General features: G+C 47.6%; 1 protein-coding gene across 4 annotated transcripts in view; it reads left to right on the top strand.

Moving 5' to 3' along the window:
• Positions 1-14,072: 14,072 nt before the first annotated feature.
• PTPDC1 (protein tyrosine phosphatase domain containing 1) overlaps positions 14,073-19,480 on the top strand; it is a gene marked incomplete at its 5' end in the record, with an annotated part of 164,202 nt that continues 158,794 nt past the window's right edge. For all 4 annotated transcript variants that reach the window (XR_014225608.1, XR_014225609.1, XR_014225610.1 and 1 more), the window contains one exon: positions 14,073-14,274. The remainder of the gene's footprint in view (positions 14,275-19,480) is intronic.

The raw sequence follows: 19,480 nt of genomic DNA on the forward strand, positions 1-19,480 counted from the left end.
GGCTTAGACGTTTTTAGGCTGCAACAAGAACCCACCACCTGCGCGTTCTGAGGACCAGCGTTACAGCGTTAAAAACGCCTGACGCTGCTAAAAGCTGAATAACTTTGCTATAACGTTGCTTAACGTGCGTTAAGCCACGTTATACGTTTTTTTTTCTTCCATTCAAAATCAATGGTTCCCTATGGGATCCTATTGATTTGAATGGAGGTCGCACCGCAACACCGCAAGTCGGATCCGACTTGCGGGGTGACTTGCGCTGTGGGAATCTTGAGGGGGAACGCCACGCCAAAATGGGAAAAAAACGGCGTGGGGTCCCCCCCAGGGTTCCAAACCAGGCCCTTCGGGTCTGTTATGGAATTTGAGGGTAGCCCCATGCCGAAAAAACGGCATGGGGTTCCCCCCAAAATCCATACCAAACCCTTATCCGAGCATGCAGCCCGGCAGGCCAGGAAAGGGGAGGGGACGAGCGAGCGGCCCCACCCCCCCTGGACCACACCAGGCCACATGCCCTCAACATGGGGGGGTGTTGGTGCTTTGGGGCAGGGGGAGCTCTGCACCCCCCACCTCAAAGCACCTTGCCCCCATGTTGATGAGGACAAGGGCCTCATCCCCACAACCCTGGCCGGTGGTTGTGGGGGTCTGCGGGCAGGGGGCTCATCGGAATCTGGAAGCCCCCTTTAACAAGGGGGCACCCCAGATCCCGGACCCCCTCCCTATGTGAATGGGTATGGGGTACACTGTACCCCTACCCATTCACCCCATAAAAGGCAGTGTATGGAAATAACGACAAGAGACGTTTTGGAAAGTTTATTAAAAATCTTCATCCGACTCTTCTTGTCTTCTCCTCTCCGGGGTCTTCTCCGGGGTCTTCTGCTCTTTTGCTGTCCGCCCTTCTTGTCTTCTCCTCTCCGGGGTCTTCTGCTCTTTTGCTGTCCCCCTCTTCTTGTGTTCTTGTCTCCGGGGTCTTCTGCTGTCCCCTCTTCTGCTGTCCTCTCTTCTTTTCTTCTCCTCTCCGGTCTTCTGCTCTTTTGCTGTCGGCTGTCGGCTGTCTTCTTCCTCCGGTCCTCCTCCGACGACGTCTCCGCTGATTATGCCTATCTCCGGTCTCTTCAGCTTATTATATAGCCATTAGGGGCGTGGCCCCGATGACGTCATCTGGAGGCCCCGCCCCCTCATGTCACATATGACGTCATATGTGACATGAGGGGGCGGGGTCTCCAGATGACGTCATCGGGGCCACGCCCCTAATGGCTATATAATAAGCTGAAGAGACCGGAGATAGGCATAATCAGCGGAGACGTCGTCGTCGGAGGACCGGAGGAAGAAGACAGCCGACAGCCGACAGCCGACAGCAAAAGAGCAGAAGACCGGAGAGGAGAAGAAAAGAAGAGAGGACAGCAGAAGAGGGGACAGCAGAAGACCCCGGAGACAAGAACACAAGAAGAGGGGGACAGCAAAAGAGCAGAAGACCCCGGAGAGGAGAAGACAAGAAGGGCGGACAGCAAAAGAGCAGAAGACCCCGGAGAAGACCCCGGAGAGGAGAAGACAAGAAGAGTCGGATGAAGATTTTTAATAAACTTTCCAAAACGTCTCTTGTCGTTATTTCCATACACTGCCTTTTATGGGGTGAATGGGTAGGGGTACAGTGTACCCCATACCCATTCACATAGGGAGGGGGTCCGGGATCTGGGGTGCCCCCTTGTTAAAGGGGGCTTCCAGATTCCGATGAGCCCCCTGCCCGCAGACCCCCACAACCACCGGCCAGGGTTGTGGGGATGAGGCCCTTGTCCTCATCAACATGGGGGCAAGGTGCTTTGAGGTGGGGGGTGCAGAGCTCCCCCTGCCCCAAAGCACCAACACCCCCCCATGTTGAGGGCATGTGGCCTGGTGTGGTCCAGGGGGGGTGGGGCCGCTCGCTCGTCCCCTCCCCTTTCCTGGCCTGCCGGGCTGCATGCTCGGATAAGGGTTTGGTATGGATTTTGGGGGGAACCCCATGCCGTTTTTTCGGCATGGGGCTACCCTCAAATTCCATAACAGACCCGAAGGGCCTGGTTTGGAACCCTGGGGGGGACCCCCAGGCCGTTTTTTTCCCATTTTGGCGTGGAGTTCCCCCTCAAGATTCTCACAGCGCAAGTCGCCCCGCAAGTCGGATCCGACTTGCGGTGTTGCGGTGCGACCTCCATTCAAATCAATAGGCTCCCATAGGGAACCATTGATTTTGAATGGAAGAAAAAAAAACGCTGCTAAAAGCAACGTGGCAAAACGTGCAATAACGCCAATGGAAAAAGCTACTGAAAGCACGTTTTTACAGCTGCTTTTTCCGGCGTCAGAACTAACTTTGACGTACGTTTTTTCTAACGCCCCGTGTGCATGGGGCCTAAGACACAAATATAACATAAAAATATAACATAACTCGCATAATTCCTGCTAAATCTAAAAAAAAAAAACGATTTTAAATAAAAAAAGAAGATGATATGAGATGAGAAAAATATACAGGCTGGGCAGTTGGAGCTCAGTGATCAGAGAGACAGAGAGAGAGAAACAAAGTTACAAATAAACTCCTGAGCAGAGATAAGTGCTGGGAGGGGGGGCCACACAAGGGAGGGGGATTAGTGAGGGACAACTGTCTCTTTCTCAACAGATAAAAGCTGATAGCAGGGAGAGGGACAGATCAGATTCAGGTGCTGAAGGAAGATTTCTGTAATTGTTGTCCATCACTAATCCCCCTCTCTGTGTGGGCCCCCCTGTGTGCTCGGGCCCCCTACAATAGGGCTGGTGGTCCCCCCCTATCAGCGGCCCGGCACACACTCACTAATATTATTGGACCCCTTAGGGCTCTTTCACACAGGCGGACCGTTCAGATCCACCTGTCCGTTTTTTTAGCGGATTTGAACGGTCCCCCCATGCATCCCTATGGGGCATCGGATGTCAGCGGAGACATGTCCGCTGACATCCGACCCGATCCGTCAAATCTGGACGGATGGAAACCCTATTTTCCATCCGTCCAGCGGATGGGATCGGATGGGTTCGGATGAGAACAGACCGACGATCTGTTCCCATCCGATTTCCCCCATAGAGATGTATAGAGAAAGTGGTTGTTGGGCGCTTCTGACTAAGTAAGAAAGCAAGGAGTCCACCGCTGTAAGAGGGGCGCAGGGGATGCTCCAAATTCTTATTAGGGACTGTCCCAGGTGGCTGGATACAAGGCAGCAATGACAGGAAAACTCAGAAGAATCCGCTGGCAGAAGTGAAGAGAAAAACAGGCGCCACTGTAGTTAGCCAAAAAGGTTTATTGCACAGGAGATCCATGAAATCTAGGAGCTTCTGTCATCATTTTGGGAATCTGGTCGTCCTGCCTTGAGCAAAAGCGTTGTTGACCTTTGTGAGAGCATTGGTCACCTGTATTCGGTAAGAGGCCAATTGGTCACTATACATGTGGTGGAGGTTCTCACTTTTTCCAAGCACCTATTAGACGGATCTCTTCACTTGCCATGATGCATGGGTGGATTGGACTGTTCCGGAATTTTATCGTTATTTTCGATTGTATTTACTTTTCTATATATGCATAGGATTTCATTTTCAGCGCTGTATTTTATATTTCATTTTTCTGATCACACCGTGGTTTATGACAGCTGCTTACACTGGTAGCGCGGATATTCAGTTTGTTTGTATTATTGCACAACATACATAATCACTTACACATTGGTAAGCTCCAGTCCGTGTAGCAGCGTCTCCAGCGCACGATCCGGCCGTCCACCGGTCCGGAGGTGACGTCACGGGAAGCTGGTCGGGGAGTTGGTTCCCCCGGAAGCCGCAAGTGGAACGCAGGCTCCCGGAAATGAAGCAACGCGTTTCGGAGCATGCGCACTCGGCTCCTTCCTCAAGCGTAAGTGACTGCCACCTGGTGTCAGGTTTAAGTGCAGTAGTCTACAATCACTTAACATGGAAATCAAGACAAGGGGCGGCACAATACTCTGCAAAACCAGCTGCACAGCCAGCATTCTGGAGAGTACGCGCAATACTTTAAATAATACAATGGATTTTTTGTGCTGGGGCTTATTCATGTAAAAACAACATTTAACAAACAGTAATACACTTCAAATATATATACGTCATCCACGATAGATGCATTAAAACATGACTTATATCGGAGCCCTGTTGTCTATGCAACAGAACTAGGAGAGGGAATAAAATTAAAAAATTCTCTATATATGGGTACAAAGGAAAGAAGACTACCTCATACATAAGAAGAACCATAGGCTCATGAGTAAATCCGCAAATCATGTGCTCACAAAGAAAATTCATTTTACATGATCCATAATACATTATTAAAAAATATATGAGCACAAAAATGTGCCGGGTGACTATGAAAAAAGCACTAGTGCTCGATTTACTTAGCAAAAGACAAAATTCTAAAAATTTAAAAACTAGTAGAAATATAACAGCGCGGAGACACAGCTGTCATCCTCCTGCTCAGCGGGGGATCAGCGGATCAATCCCCCACTGAGAAAAACGGAGTCCGTCCAACGGACGGAGTGTGTGAAAGGGGCCTAAAAGTGGTTGTAAACCCTTATATATACCCAGTGAAGTGACTGGCCTCAGGTGATACACAGAGATGAAACAAATACTACTACATACGGTGTACCTGTTTATCTGCAGTCTTCTCTTCTATACATGTGTTTAAAGTCCAGAATTTGTAAAGCTTGTCTGAGCTGTCAGAAAAAAGGGGGGGGGGGAGTTGAAGTTACACACTGAGAGCTGATTGGACGGAAGGGGACACTCCCCCCCCCCCCCCCCCCCTCACACACACGCACACAGGAACAGAGCTGAGGCTGTCATTTACATTCTGTGTGCTGTAGCTCCCTCCCGTCACCCTATTTCTCTTGGTGTCAGAAAACTTGTCAGAAGTAATGATTGCTAAAAGAGTAACAAGGCAGCAGACAGAAAGAACACTTAATGCTCCTAATTGAAACAAGCAAACACTATAGAGGGATATGCTTTGTTCCTATTTCATGTCTAAGGTTTACAACCACTTTAAAATAAAGAGGAGCTCCAGGGTCCCCCCAAAAAAAATCAAAAGTCAGCAGCTACAAATACTGTTGCTGCTGACTTTTAATATAAAGAAATGTACCTGTCCCTGGATCCACTGATGTCCCCACCCAAGCCAATTTTTCAGTCGGCTTCGGTTACAAATGCCGGCATCTTCACTACAGGAAACCAGCTTCCAACTGTGCATGCGCAAGTTGTGCTGAGCTTTCTGATCTGATCTGGTCCTGCAATCTTCTGGGACCTGTGATGAGTCTCAGAAGGCTTCAGGGTAAGGAGGGGGAGATGTATATTAAAAAAGAATAGCGCGCAAATGCAAAAGAAATAACTACCAAATCTGAAGACAATCCATAAATAAAAATGGGGGTTTGGTCCCACCACATGGCCATATCGTGCTCAAGCCCACTACTGCGTCAAAGTACCCCATTATCAGTGGGTCCTACACTATCCATGAAAAAGAGATGAATCCAGCCCTTCTAACCCTTGGAGATAATACTCCTTGCTGGGAAGGATGTGCAAATGCACTACAGGGGACTCCTCCTATATCCACTTGATGGTGGACACTGATGGAGTACAGGTGTGTGTGGGGGGTGGGGAGGGTTGCTCAACCTCGATAGTCTGGTCAGACCGAATACATAATAAACAGGCAAAAAATTTGGGGGAGCATACCCATGTATTTCTAAAGCTGCTGCAGCTATGAACCAAAAGACATGTATATTAAAAAAGAATAGCGCGCAAATGCAAAAGAAATAACTACCAAATCTGAAGACATGGATAGTGTAGGACCCACTGATAATGGGGTACTTTGACGCAGTAGTGGGCTTGAGCACGATATGGCCATATGGTGGGACCAAACCCCCATTTTTATTTATGGATTGTCTTCAGATTTGGTAGTTATTTATTTTGCATTTGCGCGCTATTCTTTTTTAATAAGGAGGGGGAGAACTACGGCTCAAATCACTGCAGCGATCTGATCGGAAGTAGTGGAGCATGATACTTTTAAAATCAGATACTCACCCCCCCCCCCCCCCCAAAAAAAGTGCCAAATGTAGGGGAGGAGAAAGAAAAGTGGAACTTCTCCTTTTTGGGTGAGGTTCTGTCTTGATAAGTGGGTCTCCAGGTGATTTATATTCATTTATCTGGTGTTCCCCTTTATGTCAACTCTTTTATTCACAGACCTCCAGGACCAACAAACCAGGGCACAGTCACTTTATGATAACTAGAAGGTAGAATTCCTTCCTTACTTTCCCAGCCCAATGGAGAGTAACCATTTGTTCCAGCTGCTGGAAGTGAAGTAGAGAAGTCCCTCCCAATACGTTTTGTCACACAAATGGATTTCATCAGGGGCCTAGAGATGATCTTAATCTGATCTCCTTTATATTTTAGATTTACCATATCTCCCAACTTTTTGAAATGGGAACGGGGAACACCTATTGGCAAAAGTGTGTAGCATAGGACACACCCCCTGCCACGTCTCTTAAACCACTTGAGGATGGCCCCAAACAGAAATACTGTGGCAGGGCGGCCTTCCTGCGCAAAATCAAAGGATCTGGGGCGTGCGCCGTCTGGAAATCGCTCCCACTGTGATTGGACACAGTGGGAGCCAATCGGCGAGTCCCGTGGACAACCAGTCATTCACAGGAGAGGCAGAACGTCAGTCTGCCTATGTAAACAAGGCAGACCGCCGTTCTGTCAGAGAGGAAGATGGAGATCTTGTATTTCTGCTAAGCAGGAACACAGATCACTGTCTTTCTCCAGTTAGGCCACCCCCCACACAGTTAGAAAACACTCCCTAGGAGCACACTTAACCCTTTGATCGCCCCTGATGTTAATCCCTCCCCTGCCAGTGTCATTAGTACAGCGACAGTGCTTTTGTTAGCACTGATCACTGTATTGGTGTCACTGGTCCCCAAAAAAGTGTCAGTTAGATGTCCAATTTGTCCGCTGCAAAGTTGCAGTGCCACTAAAACCGCTGATCGCCATTACAAGTAAAAAAAATAAAGAAATAAACTTCCATAAAAATATCCCATAGTTTGTAGACGCTATAACGTTTGTGCAAACCAATCAATATTTACTCATTGGCATTTTTTTTTTTTACCAAAAATATGTATCAGAATAAATATAGGCCTAAATTGATGCATAAATTAGATTTTTTACATTTTATTTATTGGGAATGTTTTATAGCATAAAGTAAAAAATATTGTTTTATTGTTCAAAATTGTCGGCCTTTTTTTGTTTATAGTAGGAATAGACCGATATGGTTTTTTCAGGGCCGATACCGATATTTTGGTCACAAGGTATCGGTATCGGCCGATATTTTGTACATTTAAAGTTTTTAAAAATAAGGACAATTTTTGACACAAATCTGGTACTAAACATGTTAATTTTTGTTTAATGCTTAATGGCTGGCTTTCTGGCCCCCTGTGGTGGATGGGTGGCTGGTACAGGGCCTGTGGGCGGCTGGCTGGTACAGTGCCTGTGGCTGGCTGGCTGTCTGGCATCCTGTCTGTGGGTGGCTGGCTGTCTGGCAACCTGTGGTGCGTGGCTGTCTGTCTGGCACCCCTTGGTGGGTGGCTGGCTATCTGGCACCCTGTCTGTGGGTGGCTGGCTGTCTGGCACCCTGTCTGTGGGTGGCTGGCTGTCTGGCACCCTGTCTGTGGGTGGCTGGCTGTCTGGAAACCTGTCTGTGGGTGACTGGCTGTCTGGCACCCTGTGGTGGGTGGGTGGCTGTCTGGCTGTCATCCTGTGGTGGGTGGCTGGCTGTCTGGCTGGCACCCGGTGGTGGGTGGCTGGCTGGCTCGCTGGTAAAGTGCCTGTGGTTGGCTGGCTGGTACAAGGCCTGTGGATGGCTGGTACAGGGCCTGTGGATGTGGGTGGCTGGCTGGCACTGGGCTGCTGTGGGTGGGTGTATGGCTGTGATACACTCCCGTGAGACTAGTCCAGACTCCAGATAAAGCTGTCCAAGGCGAGGGAGGCGGCCTAAGAAGGCAGAATGACGTCACAAAAATATCTGCAATATTGGGAAAAGTGCATATCGGCCCTCGATATATCGGCCTATCCCTAGTTTTAAAAAATTAAACCGCAGAGGTGATCAAATACCACCAAAAGAAAGCTCTATTTGTGGGGAAAAAAGGACATCAATTTTATTTGAGTACAGCGTCGCACGACCGCGCAATTGTCCATTAAAGTAACACAGTGCCGTATCGCAAAAGATGGCCTGGTAAAACCTTCCAGGGCTTAGGTGGTTAAAGGAGAATTATATAAACAAATGATTAGTTAAACTTTTTTTTGTCACTATTAATTCTCTATATTGGCATTTGAAATTTACAAATGCCGCAATTTAGAAATTGGATTGCGGCAGGGCGACCCTTAAGTGCAAAATCACCTATATATACGTCATTTCCCTTTAAGCCTCTAGGGGGCGTGCGCTCCTATTGATTAGACACAGTGGGAGCCAGTCCGCGAGTCCGGCAGCCACGTTCGCTGCCGGCCTACCGCAACCAACAAGGAGACTGACAGAATGTAAACAAGGCAGACGGCTGTTTTGTCAGACAGGAATCGAGAGATCTTGCCTTCCTACTAATTAGAAACACCGATCTCTCTCTTCCTCCAGTCAGTCCATTCTCCTACAGTTAGTAAACACTCCCTAGGAGCACACTTAACCCCTTGATCACCCCACCCCCATTATTAACCCCTTCCCTACCAGTGTAATTTATACAGTAACAGTGCATCTTATTTAGCACTGATCACTTTATTGGTGTCACTGGTCACCAAAAAGTGTCACTTATGCCTCGTTTCCACTGAGTGGAACGGTACGGTTCGGTTTGGAACGGTACACCTTGCGTTTCCACCACCAATAGTACCCTTTCATGATGGGCGTGGTGTAGCCGGAAAGCAGTGATCGACAATTCTCTGTCAACCAATCAAAGCTCTGCAGAGTGTAGCTCCACCCTGTTGGTATGGTACTAATGTGCTTGGTACCCCAATGAAAGGGTCCCAAAAAAGTGGTACGGTACGGTTCGGAATTAGGGTACCATTCACAATGGAAACGGCAAAAATTGCGTAACGTACCGAACCGCTCAGTGGAAACGAGCCGTAAGTGTCCGATCTGTCCGCCGCAATGTTGCAGTCCCGCTAAAAATCGCTGAGCGCCACCATTACTAATAAAAAATAAATAAAAAGTCCATAAATCTATCCCATAGTTTGTAAACACTATAACTTTTGCGCAAAGCAAATAAAATACACTTTTTGGGGATTTTTTTTTACCAAAAATATGTAGCAGAAAACAAATTGGCCTAAAAGAAATTTGATTTTTTACATTTTTTTTATTGGAAATGTTTTATAGCAGAAAGAAAAAAATTTTGCTTTTTTTTTTTTTTTTTTTCAAAATTGTCACTATTTTTTTGTTTATAGCGCAAAAAATAAAAACCACAGAGGTGATCAAATACCACCAAAAGAAAGCTCTATTTGTGGGAAAAAAAACAGGACATTAATTTTATTTGGGTACAGCGTTGCATGACTGTTAAAGCAACGCAGTGCCGTATCGCAAAAAATGGCCTGGTCATTAAGGGGGTAAAACCTTCCGGAGCTGAAGTGGTTAAAACCTACCAGTTCTGGGGTTTTTTTTCCAGCCAGAAAACGCCCCTGCCAAAAATTGCTGATAACAGCCTATGTGTGCATGGGCACATAGGATAACATGCTGAGCCTAAAGGGCCGTACACACTTGACGAAAATTGGACGAAATATCCTCCGATTTTTCTCTCTCTTGCTCAGCAGTCATAACCGTTTTTAGTTGACAGTGGATAATGTTCACGAAATTTCTCGTCCGATTTTTCTTTTTTTTGGCACATTTGTTCCTAGACTTCCGGGTTGTCAGCAACTTCAGATCATGTGCAGTCTTTCGTACCCGATTTTTCACGGACGTACTGCATACACATTAACCACTTTACCACTAGAGCATTTTGCTGTCTTACGTCTGGGCCACTTTTTGCGATTTGGCGCTGTGCGACTTTAACTGACAATTGCGCGGTCGTGCGACGCCGTACCCAAACGAAATTTACGTCCCTTTTTCCCCACAAACAGAGCTTTCTTTTGGTGGTATTTGATTACCTGTGCGATTTTTACTTTTTGCGCTATAAACAAAAATAGCATTTCTTTTGAAAAAATAACAATATTTTTAACATTTTTTTATATGAAATTCCCCCCAAAAAAGATGTAAAAACCAATTTTTTTTTACATTTTTGGCCAATTTGTTTTCTGCTACCCATGTTTGGTAAAAAAAATCGCAATAAGCGTATTTTGATTGGTTTGCGCAAAAGTTATTGCGTTTACTAACAAAGGGAAAGATTTCTGTCATTTTTGGTGTTTTTTTTAACCCGTAATGGCGGCGATCTGCGATTTTTTGGCGGGACTGCGACATTGCGGCGGACAGATCGGACCCTTGACTGACATTTTTGACACTTTTGGGGGTACCAGTGACATTACTACAGTAATCAGTGCTATATATATGCACTGTTACTGTAAAAATGACACTGGCAGGGAAGGGGTTAATTTTATTGGAGAGGGAGGGGTTAATGTATGCCTGGTGCTTACTAACGTGTGGAGGGGGAGGTGACTGAGTGAGCCAGGGACAGATCGGATGTCCAGCTATGCTGAACACTCCGATCTGTCACTCCCTGTCACTTAGGAGACCCGCCCGCTCTGTTTACACAGGCAGGCGGAACTCCAAACTGGATTCCCCGACGATCGGGGCAGAGCAGCGGCGATCGCCGCTGCTCCTCCCCTGGCCCGACTCCCGCTGTGAATGAAAACAGCGGGAGCGCGCCTCCGGCGGCGCGCGAGCGCCGCCTACAGGGGGAGGAGTCTGACGACGTAGGTCTACGTCGTCAGACGATAACGAGCCACTTTGCCGCAGTAGTACTACGGTACTCAGCGGTAAAGTGGTTAAACGAAAATTGGTCGTCTGGGGACGGACGAAAAAAATTTTGGTTTTTGTCCCTCCATTTTTTTTCGTTGAAAATGTCGGCATCGGCTGCTGAAAGTTGTGTACACACTAGCCGAAAATCGTACGATTTTACCTCGGACGGGAATTTTCAGCAGATTTTCTACTAGTGTGTACCCCACTTAAGGCCTCATGCACACTGGACATTTTTACAGCGGCTGTTTTTGGCGTCAGAAGTTTTTTCTCTACGGCCAGTAAAATCCCCAGCATTATTCTATGTGCCCATGCACACATAGGCTGTTATCAGCAGTTTTTGGCAGGGGCGTTTTCTGGCTGGAAAAAAAAAGCCAGAACTAGTGGGTTTTAGTCCCAGTTCACACATATGCGATGCGGGAACCCTGCAAATCCTCTGCGGGTTCCCGCATCGCACCCAACTCGCAGGCAGTTCACACTGCTATATGCAAATCACTGGGGGTGTCAATACAAAGTTAACGACACCCCCAGATCACTTCGCATATGGCAGTGCGAACTGTCAATTCGGACAGGAATCGGATCGCATAGGTGTGAACACCCATTCTAGTGCGCACCAAAAAAAGGGTCCTGTGTGAGTTTGGTCCAAATGCAATGTGAATTCAGCCATACAATCTGTATGGCTGAATTTGCAACGCACAGACATCGCATGTGATTTGCAGAGCAGTGCGCTCCGAATTACATGCGATATCTGACATCGCATTTGTGTGAATCGGCAATTAAGAGGTGTTTTTTAGCTGTAAAAAACGATGCTAAACGCCGAATAGCCATAAGATTATGTAGGAGTGTAGTTTTGCTAAAAAAACGCTACAGCTTTAGGCCTCATGCACACGGGGCGTTTTTACAGCGGCTGTTTTTGGCGTCAGACGTTTTTTTCTACAGTCAGTAAACTCCCCAGCATGTTATCCCATGTGTCCATTCACACACAGGCTGTTATCAGCAGTTTTTGGCAGGGGCGTTTTCTGGCAAAACTGCGCTAACTCTGATAAAAGCCAAAAAAAAAAAATTGCGGCTATTCTGCGTTTACCAACGTTTTTGAGCCATAAGTTTTTGTGGGAGTATAGTTTTGCTAAAAAAAAGCTATAGCTGAAAAAAGCGAAATAAACACTGAAAAATGCTACTGCAAAAAAGTTGAAACACTCCTTCTACAGCTTTCTACTGGCGTTTTGATAACATCCAGTGTGCATGAGGCTTAAGTGCCGGCTCACATATGTGCGGCTGCGGCGATCGCATGTAATATCGGAGCGCACTGCTCCTTCATTACATGCGATCGGCTGTGCGGTGCGAGTTTAGCCATACACTTTGTATGGCTAAATTCGCACTGCACCCACAGCAAAGACGCACAGGACCCTTTTTTGCAGCCGCATCAGGATCGGATCGCACAGCGGTTCACACTTGTGCGATCCGATCCTGTGCAAACTGTAAAGATCGCACTGCGATATGCGATCAAACTGGGGGTGCCGTTAACATTTCATTGACACCCCCAGCGTATCGCATATGGCAGTGTGAACTGCCAAGGGTGCGTTTGCGATGCGGGAACAGGCTGCGAATTTGCAGCATTCCCGCATCGCATAAGTGTGAACCGGCACTAAACTCAAAAAACTACATGCGCTTCTTATTTGGCAGATTCCAAGCATTTTTGTTAGATGTCAATGCCTTCCTCCAAACACCTGCAAAAAATGCCTGAAAACGATACGCTCAGGTGTGAATGGAGCCTCAGGCATTTTTCTTCAGGCGATAAAACGCTCAGATGTGAACAGGGGCCATTGAAATGAACAGGATTTGTCTTGTTGGGCGTTTTGAGAGCTGATCCTAGAGCAGAAAAATTCCCCAAAAACGCCCCAAAACGCCTACATGTGAACGGAGCCTAAGGTGTTTTTGGGGCGTTTTTGGGGAGTTTTTCTGCTCTATGATCAGCTCTCAAAACGCCCAACAAGACAAATCCTATTCATTTCAATGGCCCCTGTTCACATCTGAGCGTTTTGACGCTGTAAGCAAAACGCCCAACGCTCAAAAAAGTACATGAGCTTCTTTTTGGGCAGATTACAGGCGTTTTCCATTGGTCTCTATTCAATCTAAAAACGCCTGCACAAAAATCGCAGTAAAAATCGCTGTAAAAAACGTGCGAAAACGCTACGCTCAGGTGTGAGCGAATCGCGGTAACATCGTGCAAAAAAAAATCGCGGGACGCATTACGACCAAAAAAGTACAAGAGCTTCTTTGGATCTTATTGCGTCCCGCGATTTTGTTTGTGCGATGTTGCCGCGATACGGCAGGCGGAAATCGCGGCAACATCGCTCGGCGTTTGGGGGTCTATTGCAAATCAACGGGCAACGCACAGGCGTCCCGCGATTTGCAATAGTCTCCGGATCGCGGGTGGAACCGCAGCAGTTCTGCCCGTGATCCATACGCTTAGGCTGCATTCACATGTCAGCGTTTGGATCGCGGGCAGAACCGCCGCGGTTCCGCCCGCGATCCGGAGATTATTGCAAATCGCGGGACGCCTGTGCGTTGCCCGTTGATTTGCAATAGACCCCCAAACGCCGAGCGATGTTGCGGCGATTTCCGCCTGCCGAATCGCGGTAACATCGCGCAAAAAAAAAATCGCAGGACGCAATACGCTCCAAAGAAGCTCTTGTACTTTTTTGGAGCGTATTGCGTCCCGCGATTTTGTTTGCGCGATGTTGCCGCGATTCGGCAGGCGGAAATCGCGGCAACATCGCTCAGCGTTTGGGGGGCTATTGCAAATCAACGGGCAACGCACAGGCGTCCCGCGATTTGCAATAATCTCTGGTCCGCAGCGGCTCTGCCCGCGATCCATACGCTAACATGTGAACGGAGCCTTAGGCGTTTTTCTTCTGGAGACAAAACGCTCAGATGTGAACAGGGGGCCATAGAAATGAATGAGCGTTTTAGGAGCTGAAATACACTCAAAAACTGCCTGAAAAAAAAAAAAAAAAACGCCCATAAAACGCCTGATAACGATACGTCCAGTGTGCAGCCCTCCCACAGTCCTTCCCTTAGCAGAGCCAATCATTCAGCAGCACTGACAGGGACAAACAACCTTTCCCTGGGAGTTCTATGTACAGACAAGGACAACCATGAGCCTTCCCTAGGAGCTCCGTATACAGAGTATGTCTTCCTCCTTTATTGTTGCTAAGAGCACGGCGAGGGGGAGGAGACAGGTGTCGGCCCCGCCCTCCGCACATGGCAATCTCCTGCAGGCAGGGAGAGAGGAGGAAGACGGTGTGTGTCAGGTAATCCCGGGGTCAGGGGTCATGGGGTAATGGAGGAGGGAGTGAGGACCGGCTGGGGGGACTGTAGAGCGCTGTGTGTGGACTGTGCCGGCCTGTCCAGGTCTATGTGAAGGGATGGTGTGCGGGGTGGTGCAGGCCTGTGTGTACACAAAGGATGGACGGATAATACAGGAAGAGACACAGGGCAGGGGGAGGGGAGCTTATCCATCCATGGAGGGAGAGGGGCAACACAGGGGGGATAAAGGGGCTCTCTGCTTCCACAAGAAGCTCTGTGGACTTTCTGAGATGGGAGATGGAAACCCCTAATGGCTTTTACATTGATAAAGCACTCTGTATTATAGACACACATGCATACATACGTGTGTATATATATATATATAATTATACACACACACACCATTAGGTACTCCCGTTCAATTGCTTGGTAACACAAATTGCCAATCAGCCAATCACAGGGCAGCAAATCAATGCATTTAGGCATCTAGCTGTGGTGAAGATGACTTGCTGAAGTTCAAACCAACCAGAATGGGGAAGAAATGGGAATGTCAGTGGTTTTGAAGGTGGCGTTGGGGGAAGGACGGGGCTGGTCTGAGTATTTCATACACTGCGGATCTACTGCGATTTTCACACACAACCATCTCTGGGGTTTACAGAGAATGGTGAGAAAATATCCAGTGAGCGGCAGTTGTGTGGAGGAAAATGATTTGTTGATGTCAGAGGAGACCGGGCAGACTGGAGATGATAGAAATAAATTGGTGAGGCTGGGTTCACACTAGGGATCGGCTGATTATTGGCAATGCGGATATATCGAGGGCCGATCTGCACTTTCCCCGATATATCGGAATCGGCCCCGGAGGTTACCGATATTGCCGGTATTTCAGGAAATGCTTGTACCGGAGTGATACCTGCAGCTAGAGGCATCACCCCAGTACCGGCGTCCAGAGCCAACTGTCTTGTAATGACAACCAATGCGGCTGAAAAGCCACTCGGCTGTCATTACAAGGAGCGGGAGGGGACGTCCGCCTCCCCCCCCTCTCACCCCCTTCCGTGGCTCGCCTGGGTCTCCCGTCCCACCGGGCAACCAGCCTGCACAGCCGCCGAAGGCCCAATCAAAGCCGCATTCAAGTCTGATTGGGTCTCTATGCAAAAACCCGGAAGTGATGTCATGAGTGACATCACTTCCGGGTACTGTCTGGCGCCAGATTCAACAAAATTACAGCATTCAAAACAGCCAAACTTGGGGTTTTGAATGCTTTTAAATGCAGAGGAGGGGTTTGGGGTCTTTTAGACCCCCAGATCCCTCCACAAGAGTACCTGTCAAAAAAAAAAAATTTAAATGCAAAAAAAATATCGGTCAATATCGTCTGATACCGATATGAATTGGTCAAAATTTTCAATATCGGTCGATCTCTAGTTCACACTAATGTGAATTGGAAGAGGGTTTCTCTGCATCCAATTCACATGACAGGAGAGTGTGACCGGCTCTCCATGGACTCGGTTCGCACACCTCTGTGGCTGAGCGAATGGCAGAAGGGTCCTGTGTGTCTTTGCCTCCGTTTCAGGGCCGAATTTAGCTAAAAAATTGGGGCCTGATTCATCCCTGAAACGGAGAACAGGGATGCACTGAACCCCTGCTGTCAGCCGCATCCGTTTCAAGCATCAACCCAGCCTAAGTCAAATAACCACGCATTACAACCAAGGTATGCAGAATACCATCTCTGAACGTAAAGCACATCCAACCTTGAAGCAGATGGGCTACAGCAGCAGAAGACCACACCGGGTGCCACTCCTGTCAGCTAACAGGAAACTGAGGCTACAAGTTGCACAGGGTCCCCAGAATTGGACAATAGAAGATTGGAAAAACATTGCCTGGTCTGATGAGTCTTCATTTCGGCTGCGGCATTCAGATGGTAGGGTCAGAATTTGGCATGAACAACATGAAAGCACTGCATCACTGTTCCTGCTCCTCCCCCGCGCTCTAACAGTCTGTTGTCATCAAGAACAAAGCAGGGTCAATAGGCAAGGACTTAATGATGTTGTGGGAGAGTCCATCGCTGGAGTGTGGGGGGAGCACTGTGTTGGGGGGGGGATCAGGTAAGTTAAGCTGTTTGTCCTCACTCCTAGACAAAAGGAGCGATTAACCCTTGCAGTGCAGGCACAGACCAGCTGCAAGGGAGTTGGGTTTTTTTAAACACAATAGGCTAGGTGGGACTTTAAGTGAGACCCCAGCAGGTAGTGCCCGGCGTCTCCATCCCTGTATCAAGAAAAAAAAAAGGGAGTTGGGTTTTAACTTAATTTTTAAGTACATGCAAGATTCAGTGCTACATCGCCCCAGGGTTGGGGTGTGAATGGGGCACATAGAAAGCAGTTGTCTTTCTGTGTACCCGAGTGGGGACTGGACTTTATCCGGTGCCGAATAATGCAGGTCACCACAGGTTGTTTGATTTGGCTGCTGCTGATCTTCTTCAGCCATGAACTCCAGCTACAGCTGTGTGGTATTTCTGAGGGCTGGGTTCCTGATGGTGGCAGCAAAAAAAAGTGTATTGGCGGCCGCTGTAGGCGAAGCAACATACTGGTATGTGGCTGCCTACATCCAATTTATATAGCTGCCATAGCCCCAGTATATTTTTAACCACTTTACCAGCGGAGGATTCTGCTGTCTTACGTCTGGGCCCCTTTTTGCGATTCAGCGCGGTCATGCGACGCTGTACTGTCCTTTTTTTCCCACAAACAGAGCTTTCTTTTGGTGGTATTTGATCACCTGTGCGATTTTTACTTTTTGTGCTATTAACAAAAAAAGAGCGACAATTTTGAAAAAATAACAATATTTTTCACATTTTTTTATATGAAATCCCCCCCCCCCCCCCAAAAAAAAATGTAAAAATCAAAATTTTTTATCATTTTAGGACAATTTGTTTTCTTCTACATATTTTTGTTAAAAAAATTGCAATAAGCGTATTTTGATTGGTTTGCGCAAAAGTTATTGCGTTTACTAACTAAGGGAAAGATTTCTGTCGTTTTTTGGTGTTTTTTTTTTTTTTTCCGAGTAATGGCGGCAATCTGCGATTTTTGCGGGACTGCGGCGAACAGATCGGACCCTTGACTGATATTTTTGACACTTTTGGGGGTACCAGTGACATTACTACAGTAATCAGTGCTATAAATATGCACTGTTACTGTAAAAATGACACTGGCAGGGAAGGGGTTAATTTTTCTTGGTGATCAAGGGGTTAATGTATGCCTGGTGCTTACTGACGTGTGTGGGGGGAGGGGACTGAGTGACACAGGGACAGATCGCAGGTTCACCTATGCTGAACCCTGCAATCTGTCCCTGCCTGTCACTTAGGAGATCCGCCCACTTTGTTTACACAAGCGGGCAGATCTCCAGACTTGATTCCCAGACGATCGGGGAAGAGCAGCGGCGATCGCCGCCGCTCCTCCCCTGGCCCGACTCCCGCTGTGACTGAATACAGCGGGAGCGCGCGCCGCCGAGAGAGGGCAATGTCTGGTGACATAGGTCTACGTCACCAGACGATAACGAGCTAGTGAGCAGCGGCAAAGTGGTTAAATGGCCTCTTTGCCATAAAAATGGTCCCAGCGATGGATTCGCCAACGGATCACTTCTATGGGCAGGAAGTCGAGTGAGGGCAAAATTTGCCCTTGGAGGCCTGGAGCAACGTCAAATGTCACATCCGGCCTTTCTTGGGGGGGAAAAAAAATGTCTTTTCTCTTTCATTCATTGATGACACAGCTCCAGATCTTCTTTGACCCTTGTTCTGCTGCTCTTATTAGGAGTAGGACACTAGGCGGAAAAGAGTTAAAATAGTTTGACTCCGCCCATAGGGCAGTCCCGGGGGGGTGTATACTCCCACTTCCTGCTCTAGCTCTTCAGTTTTTTTCTGCCTAGTCAGGAGTAAGGACCTAGCTCCCGATCCCATCATTTTCTCCTTTTTAAAACTGAAATTTTTTCCTTTTGTTTTCTTTCTACATTCTTTGGATGGGGTTCGGGCAATCGGGGTGTACCTGGCGGCGACTGAGTCCTTCTAAAAGATTGGATTCCCTGATTGTCCTTACGGATGGTTCCCGTAAGGTGCTGGCAGGGTCTGCGTTGACCATTTCCGATGGATCAGGCAGACGGTGGTACAGGCCTATTGTATTAAAGGTTAGCATCATCTGTATTCCTGTTCAGGCGCATTCTACGTGGGCACTTAGTGTCTCTTGGGCCTTCCGTCACCTGGCATCAGTGGTTTGCAGGTGGCCACCTGGTCGCCCATGCACACTTTCACAAAATTTTATAGGTTAGATGTGTTGGCATCAGTTGATGCCGCAAGGTTTTTCAGGCCTCTCTTGGAGAGGATTGGTCCTCTTTGAGGGTGTACTTTTTTGCCAGGTGAGCTCCAGTTGTTCCTGGTTGAGCTCCTGTTTTACCTGATTGGCTACGTTTAGCCTTTGGGAAGTATGTTTATTGCTGCGTTCTTCCCACCCCTTATGTTGACCATGCTTTGGGAGGTCCCAAGGGTCAAAGAAGATATGGAGCTGTGTCCGTCAATGAACGAAAGAGAAACTGGATTTTTGTCTTACCGTAAAATCCTTTTCTCTGATGTTCACTGACGGACACAGCACCCACTCCTCTATTGATTTGGGGTTTATGGTCTCCTGACACTGCTTGTTACAAAACTGAAGCGCTAGAGCAGGAAGTGGGAGTATACCTCCTGGGACTGTCCTATGGGTGTAGACAAAAACTATTTTAGCTCTTTTCCACCCAATGTCCTACTCCTAAGGAGAGCAGCGTAACAAGGGTCAAAGAAGATCTGGAGCTGTGTCCCTCAATGAACATCAGAGAAAAGGATTTTACGTTAAGACAAAAATCCAGTTTTTTTTTTTTTTTTTGTTTTTTTATTGCTTTTTAGTGTAAATTAGAGATCTGAGGTCTTTTTACCCCAGATCTCACAAGTTTTTCTTATTTTCTGTGAGTACATTTTGAAAATAATTTTTCTCCTTCGCTGATGTGCGCTGATAAGTCTGCACTGATAGGCTGCACTGATGGGCACTGAGGAGGTGGCACTGATGAGGAGGTACTATTATGCCGCAATGATAGTCACTGAGAGGTGGCATTGACGGGCTGCACTGATGGGCATTGACAGGCGGCACTGATGGGTGGCACGGATGGGCACTGACGGGTAGCACTGATGGGCGACACTGATGG

The sequence above is a fragment of the Pelophylax lessonae genome (assembly GCF_965119305.1).
Source record: "Pelophylax lessonae genome assembly, chromosome: 8".
In the NCBI taxonomy this organism is placed as follows: Eukaryota; Metazoa; Chordata; class Amphibia; order Anura; family Ranidae; genus Pelophylax; species Pelophylax lessonae.